We start from the raw sequence: 8,694 nt of genomic DNA on the forward strand, positions 1-8,694 counted from the left end.
CTATGATGTGAGTAGGATCCAACCAACAATACTAGAAAGGTAAAATGGGCCATATCTTGAGCTAGAAGTGGGCGATTTCCATATGCGAGATATAGAAATGTAGAGGACAACATATAGTATCCAGCCATGTCTTCAAAATCAAATTTTGAAGCCAATAAGACAATTTACTTTCTCACAAAAGTTTAATACAGTAAGATGTTTATTGCTCTGTTTATGAACTGTCCTCTTATTGAAGCCATGGAAATTGTTCCAAATATGATGCTTGTTGCCATGAAGACTCTTCGATAGGCAAACCCTTCCATTTAATAAGGTATTCAATGAGAATACGGTTCCTTAGAACCTTCTCCTACATAATAATCTTCTCGGGCTCATATCTGATTAAACCATCATCATCCAAGGGAGGTAGTTCTTCAAGAACTTGAATTTGAGGTCCCACATACTTTCTAAGCTGAGATACATGAAAGACATTATGGATTCTTGTGTTTGAAGGTAAGTCTAGTTGATAAGCAAGATCCGCAACTCGCTTGACAATACGATAAGGACCATAAAAGACCGTTGTGCCAATTAAAATTGAGATACTCTTGTCTTCCTTGCTGAAATTCCTTCATCATCTTTGATGCTTGCTCATCAAGTAAATATTCTTCTTGGATGTCATGAATCCAATCCTTATGTATGATTGAAATTGAAGATAAAGAACGTGCCCACATACGTGATAAAGCATCTGCCACAACATTATCTTTTCCAATCATGTAGGATATTTCAAAATCATAGCTTTGAAGAGTAGCTCACCCTCTCCTTTGTTTAGGGGATAAATTTGGTTGGGAAAGGAAGTATTTCAGCACATGATGATTGCTCTTCACCTTGAAATGGTTGCCATATATTTAGGGATACCACTTTTTGATAGCATGCTAAATTGCCAACATCTCTTGTTCATAGACATGTAGTTGACGTTCCTTGTCGTCAAGCTTGCGACTTTCATAGGCTATAACTCCATGGTCTTGATACAAAACAGCCTCAGCTCCTCGTCCACTAGCATCCACACATATAATGAATTCCTTAGAGAAATCTGAGCATACAAGAATAGGTGCTGAAACTAATAGAGATTTCAGCTCATTGAAACTCTTGTCGGCTATGGAGTCCCAAAAGAAAGCTTCTTCTTTAGCCTATCGGTCAAAGAAGCCACCACATGAGCATAATTTTTTATAACCTCCTATAGAATGAAGATAATCCAAGGAAACCTCTCAAAGAAGTAGAATTCATAGGAATAGGCTACTCTCTGACACATTTTACCTTGTTAGGATCCACACGAATGCCTTTCTCTCCCACAATGTGACCCAAGTATTCCACTTCATCTTCCACGAAAGAACACTTTGATACTTTGGCAAAGAGTATATGTCTTCTTAATGTGTCAAAGACATCTTGAACATGCATCAAATGCTCAACCTTGGATTTACTATAAATGAGGATATCATCAAAGAATGCAATGACTGTTTTGAACAAGAAAGGCTGCAATATCTTATTCATAAGTGCTTGAAAAGTAGCGGGTGCATTTGAAAGCTCAAATGGCATAACTAAGAAGTGATATAACCCTCTTTCAGCCCTAAAGGCTGTTTTATATTCATTCCCTTCCTTCATTCAAATTTGATGATAACTCGAATGAATATCAATCTTGGTGAAGACCTTTGCATCTTTGAGCTCATCCAAGAGGTCATCAATGCAAGGAATCGGGTATCTATTCTTCACTGTGGACTTGTTAAGCTCCATATAATCAATGAACATTTGAAAAGATATATCTTTCTTCTTTACCAAGAGCACAGGAGAGGCAAATGGAGATTGGATTGGCTGAATTAAACCCATTTGTAGCAACTCTTTAACTTGTCTTTCCACCTCTTCCCTTTCAAACTTTGACAAGCGATACGAAGGTTTGTTGATGGGTTTTGTGTTGGGTAGCAAGTCAGTGGGGTGGTCTACCTCTCTCTTTGGAGGCAAGGATGATGGTTACTGAAATAAATCTTTGTATTTTCATTCTTGGATCCTTTTGCTTTGAAGAAGATGATGGCTTATTTGGTAACTACTCTTCATCCACTTTCTCAAGCAAAAGAGTGAATATGCATGATCATGCATTGATTTCTTTACGCATCTTCTTCCTAGATATGAGTTCCATTTAGTTTTGACCAATGCCCTTCAATATCATAGGCTGTCCATTCCATTGGAATTCCATTAGCATGTTTTGCAAATCCAAAGAAAATTTTCCAATGGTTTTCAACCAATCACAGCCCATTACAATATCTATGGGACCCATTTCCAAAGTGATCAAGTCCACTTCCATAACACATGAAGGAGATAGGGTAATAGGAATGTGTAGACATACTTAATTACTTGATTCATAAGCTCCATTAGCAACTTGAATCTTCAATGACACTTGCATTTGTCGAGGAAGCAATCTCAACCCATGCAAAGATTTGATATTAATGAAGCTATGGGTGCTGCCCGTATTGAACTTTTCTGCCATTGATCAGCCCTTCAAGTCTAAGGGTATTTTCTCCTTTACAACCGGTCCAAGTATCATGAGGGATCAAAAGGAAAACTGTCCAGAATATCATGAAATTCATCAGTATTTCCTTCATCTTCATCATGCATTTCTTCAACCATAGGGTTTGCTTCCAGCTGAAATACATTTCTCTCTTCACTTTCATCCTCATCTAGCTCATTGATGATGACAAAGTTAATCTTGCTATTTTTGGATTTGCATTTCAGCCTATGGTCTTGTGTCCACTTTTCTCCATACTTGAAGCATAACCCTTTTGCCCTCATGTCTCTAACTTGTTCATTTGAAAGAAGTTTGCTGTAAATGCTTTTCTGAAATCCCTTTTGTGCATTTTCAGCCCTTGCAAAGCTCCATTTTGCTTTAGCCATTGGTCTATAACCATTTCCTCCACTTGGTTTTGATCCATAGACCGTTGGATATGTAGGTAACTTGCTATAATTATTGCTATAGTTACTAGTTCCCTTGCTTTCTTGCCTATAAACATCCCTTTGTTGTTGGCTGAAATGTGCTCCAACCTTTGAAGGTTGATCAGGTAACGAATACCTTGCACTTTTTTGCTGAACTCCCATTGAATCTCTTTTATATTTCTGCCCATACCTTTCAACATATAAAATGGCTTCATGAATTGTATTGGGTTGCATTGCACCTACTGCCGAAGAGAGGGTTGAATTTAGACCAAAGATTTATTTGTTTAATTTGGCCAAATCATCAATCCCTTCAATGTACATAGAAAGATTAAGAAACATGTTAAAGTAATCACAAGCATACATGCCCCTTTGTTGAAGACCATACCATCTTCTTTGCAATCTTTCTTTTTCCATTAGAGAGACAATCACTTCCAACATTGCCTTCTTAAAATCCTCCCAAGAAGTAAAATCTCCACCATGTATGTGCGTAGCCTTCAAGATGGAGTGCTGCAAAATAGATCTTGGCTTCATCATGGCGAGGAAAAAGTGTGAAGTATATCTCCAATTTGTTTACCCATTCTTCCCACTCTGTTGGAGATGCATTATCCCCCTTGAAGTTAGAAATGGTAATCTTTTCTTTATACTCTCTTTCATTATAAGTTGGCTAGGAATTGTTGGAGTGCTGCCCAAGAGATGATTGTCTCAAAAAATCTCTATTCATTGAATCTCTTCCAAAGGAATTTGGTCTAGGATTATTACCACCATGATTCGGTTGTCCCAATCCAAAAGAATGATGCTGTCCATTAGTGGGCTAACCATAAAATGACTTATTTTTATTGGTGATATCATGAAATGATCTTCTTTCATCAAATCTTCCACTCTTATCATGAAAGTCCAATTCTTTTTGCTTGACGGTAGATTGAGAGGGAAAAGATTTGTAAAAGGGGTCACATCCATGAAACTCCTCATTCTCCTCTTCTCTTATATCCTCCTCTTCTTCATAAGTAGCCTCACGTCTTGGGTTGAATTGAGGACGGGCATGGTGCTTTGATGATATTGTTGGCTAGTAATGAGTACTCCTCAATGTAGATGGCTCTCCTTTCTCAAAGATGATATAATAGGCTGATCAATACCCTTTCCTTTCATATTGGAGGGCTGAACTAAAGTATTTTCAATATGAATAGTGGGTTCATTTGGTGTAGAAGATATGGGTTGAGTCTTCAAATCCTTGATAGCTGCTACTACATCCTCAAATCCACTCTTCATGAACTTAACCAGCTTTGTTGAAGTCCTTCATCCACTTTGTTGGATGTATTTTCAATCTTTCCCAAGGATTTGGAAAGTTTCTCATATTGATCATGCGTCCCAATGTTCAGCATACACATCTCTCTTGAAAACATGTGCTCTTCAAAAAGTTCGTGAGACAAGGGATTTCCATCATTACCCAACCGTGCACTATGGGCATTACCAACGCTTACATCATCATCTTGTTGGTCATGATTGAGGGCTTCATTAGTGTTTTTTTTATCATCGTTGATGTATTCTCTGATATCTTCTTGAATGGTCTCCATGACTTGGTCTTTTCTCTTGTGTTTGGCCATTAAGGATAAGTGCTGTCAAAATGACTGTGGAGAAGAAAAGTGTCAATAACTTGCTTAGTATTGCACCAATGCCAATGGTTTATTGATCCAAACAAATCTTAAGTATTAGGAATACTCCAAATTTAGTAATATCTTAGCTTGCAATAGGTATATGGGTAGAATGAACTCAAATAGCGCACCCATGTCAGCCTGTCTAGGTGCAGTCTTTTCATAGAGGTACCTAAATGGGATCTAAAACTCTGAAAGGTGTGCAAAGTTCTTTCCCGGCCATTGTGCACCCCTACGGAGTCTTAAATAGCAAGGGAGGGTCAACTCTCTTTTGTCTTGCTCTCTCTCATCCAGTTTTGACCTTTTTCCTTAGTCGAAATATACATGGCAGATCTAGTATTTTATCAATCAAAGTATGATATGCATGGCTGAATCAAGATCTTGCCATTTCATGATATACAAGAACAATATGGAATAGGACTGAATTGAAATGGATATGGGTAAGGAATACCTACATCAGTGACTCACTACTTTACAATTCTATTCCACTTACCGATTGATTCTTATTTTCAGCCATATTGCATTCCATCACAACAAGCAATTCAAGGTTAGGATTAGCACAATTTTTCCAACAAATGGAAGGGATTAGCAACAATTGGCTTACTGATTTTTATTGGGTAAAATGAAAAGAATTCAGCATGACATCATTCAGCCCTAAGTTGGGTCTACATACAATCAAATGGTAATTCTTAGATGAAATTACTCTTAATTATCCCTTTTCAACAAATGGATGGTTTAAGCAATTGGATTTTAAAGGGATTAAGAGAAAAACTAAGAAATACCTCTTGTATTGTTGAAGTAGATGATTATGGAAGCTCCAATACCCATATGAGAGTTGAAATTCTTGAACTCCCACTTGATGTAGCCAAAAATATTCTCAAAGTACAATCCCCATGAAGAATATGTAGCTTATAGACTCCAATTTCTCTTCAAGGAAGCTCCAATATACAAAAGCTTGATAGAAATGATCCTTGTAGCCCAAATGTGGCTAGAAATTTGTAAGAGAATCAATGATAAGCATCAAAAGGGGTGGAAGACCTCAATCCTTGATAGAGAACTCTTCCATTGTAGCACATAAGCTTGCATATGTTGCCCATACACTTGCAATGCCAAGAAGAAGCCCTATTCTTGCAATATTGATGCAAGACCATGAATTCTTGATATAATCCCATGCATAAAAGCTTTAGGATGAATAAAGAACTAAAAGCCTCATGATAACATGCTTCAAAGATTAAAAATTTTGAGAATTCAAGTGGCTACCCTGTTTTGACTCATTTCAAGAGTAGAAATGCTCTAATCTTGCAAGAAATCTTCAATGTCAGTTCAATGAGTGCTGAAGAAGCTCAAGGATGCTTGTTAGAACAAAAGCCCTTTGGCATTTTGAAGAAATTTCAGAAAAAACTTACTATTGTCCTGAATCTGCCATAGCTAGGGTTTTGAAAGCTCAAGAATGATCAAGGATGATCAAGAAAGTGTGAAGAAACCATGTATGCTTGCTGAAGACCTTCCATAATGATTTTTTAAACTTGTTATGTCTTGGCATTAGCCTGACATGGCTGATTTCATGAGGAAGAGAGGCTGGGAATTCATCACAAATTGTGCCAGCTACTCCTCCTATCGTGGAAGATCATGCTTACCAAGGTTAAGGGATATGGTACTCTACAAGAAGCTCATAGCATCATGAGTCAAGATCTGATGTCTTCTCAGTGGGAAATGGTCATTGGAAGAAGATTGAAGCAGTAGAAGCCATGGATTCTTGGAGAAAAGCTTGAGAGGAAGAAGAGAGAGAAATTGGTCCCAAAAAAGTAATCTCAATTTAACCTCTATAACCCCAATTAGACTCCAATTAGGGTCAAAAACCTTCAAAATGGACCTCCATTTGACCACGTCCTGGAATTTCGGCCAAGAACCTCCATCTTCTTCAAGATCTTCTTCAAGAAACCTCCAAAATTAGTCATGACTTGTTGCAGAGAACTCTAACTAGTCGATGTTGAACTGTACCAAACCCTGTGACCAAATCTTGGTACTCCAATTAACTGGTTCCTGTCCCTATGACTAAATTCTCCAAAAAAATGACTCTTCCCATGGATCAAAGTCCATGCTTTGATACCAATTTAATAAACCAATTCTCATAGCAAATCAAATAATTGAAAATTCATGAAATACACCATTCTTACAAAGAAATACACCATGTTTTCAAGGTAGCCATAGCCAAGGTAGCTAAGCTTGAAATAATATTGCCATGGAAGGCTGAGAATCAAAGATGTAAGCTGCAACATGAACACTCACCTTATGTCAAGGTGGGATATGGTATGCACTCCATATCTTGGTGGCTAAGAGCATGTGCCCTCTTAGTTGGTGGGAGGAAGGAACCTCAAAACATGTATTGTTTGAAATGGCAAAAAGATCCCTCACAAGTTACATCTCCACCTTTTATACTTAACCCTAGCCTACTCCAAACTAAGGTGACTTATGCTTTATTACACTTCTGCTTTCAATTTTTTGGATTTTCTATCTTGGTCGTTCGAGGGTTACCACTACCTCCTTCTAGATAAGTGCCAATCCCATGACACTTGATGATATGGGCTAAAGATGTTGAGGGTTAGTGTGGAATGGTTCTTGGAGCTTTTGGGAAAGTTGGTCATGATGGAGACACTCTGTGAAGCAAGTTTTAAGGTTGCTGATGTCGAAGATAGATTGGTGATTGAAGAAGGCCTCCACAGTTGTTGTCTTGCCGCACTGCTACACAATGTACCTGAAAAGAGGAATGAACGCACTTCCTAGGGGGTGTGTCTACCTTACCTGCAGTGCAATGTGCAAGTGATGGTGGAACTGGGAGATGGGTTGCCTAAAATGTGTTGTCCCACACTTGAGGACCTAGTTTGTGTAAAGGGAGGTGTTGTGTGTGACTTAGGGAGACAGGTCTATCAAAATGACTTGCCCTTGATGTGCCCTAAGTTATGAAGTGGGGGAGGGGCTAGGGTGGTCCCTAGGTGCAGTGGTTGTGACACTCATAGAGTATACATGAAGGAATTTTATTTTTTCCTTTTCTTTTTCACTTATTTTTTTTTACAAGTACGTTAAGTGGCATCTCGTGCATGGGCATGGGGACCAAAGCTGCGAGGAGGCTTGAGGGATTTGCTTGGGAAATATTCACTTTGCATATTGCCCTTCAAGTTGATTCTTACACTGAGGGGTGTGGTGGACAAAAATGGGTGGTTGCACCCAGTAAATCTATGATCACTGATATCTTCTAATAAGCTCATACAAAACGCTAGCAAGAGGGTGGGTCTCATCATGAGGTGGGTAATTGTGTAGCTTTCTATCCCTACATTAATGTCGAAAAATAGGGGTAGTAACTGCTCTTCCTCTACAATAGGCTTTTATTTTAGTAAGTTTCTCAAAAGGTAGAGAAAATACAAGTGGTGACGAAGGGAGGATCTGGGCAAGAAGAGAATTTCTTGAGGGAGTGTGATAAGGATGGACGAAGGTCCCTCTCTGTGAAGGTTAAAAACTCTTTTGGAGATGTGGCATTCACATTGTAGATATTAGGGAAATCATACCTACCATGCACCTCCTAGTTGAAATCGACTCCAATTCTCCATGGATAGGGCATGTAAGTAGGATTATTCCTCTCATATAGTAGTGTGCTACAGAATGCCATCCAAGCATCTAAGTTAGAGTCCCAATCATTTCTTCACCACTTTGGTTGTGCTTCATACCCCTCCCCTTTCCTAGGCACCTTGTTCTCCCAATAGTCTGTAGGCTCCTGTTGCCACTTTTTGGGATATCTAATTCTCTCCTCTGACTATTGTATCCCCAGCCTTGCCGAGAGCTTTATCACTTCCTCCACTATCCTTGGAGATAACACTCTATCTAGTGTTCGAGGGAAGGTGAAGATGTATTCAAAGGGTCGATTGTGATTCTCCCATTAGTCCTATACTTCAAGTTCCTGGTTCCAAATCATAGGACCACACTCCTCTCCTTGAGGAATGGCCACATTAGGAACTTATTGTAGCTTGGCTTGGAGTTTTCTTCATACTAGCTCTACCTTTTCTCTCTAGTTGTGCCTCATTCTCTCAGGGGGTAT

The sequence above is a fragment of the Lygodium microphyllum genome, chromosome 13, assembly GCF_053477565.2.
Source record: "Lygodium microphyllum isolate KBCC chromosome 13, Lygodium_microphyllum_v1.1.10, whole genome shotgun sequence".
In the NCBI taxonomy this organism is placed as follows: Eukaryota; Viridiplantae; Streptophyta; class Polypodiopsida; order Schizaeales; family Lygodiaceae; genus Lygodium; species Lygodium microphyllum.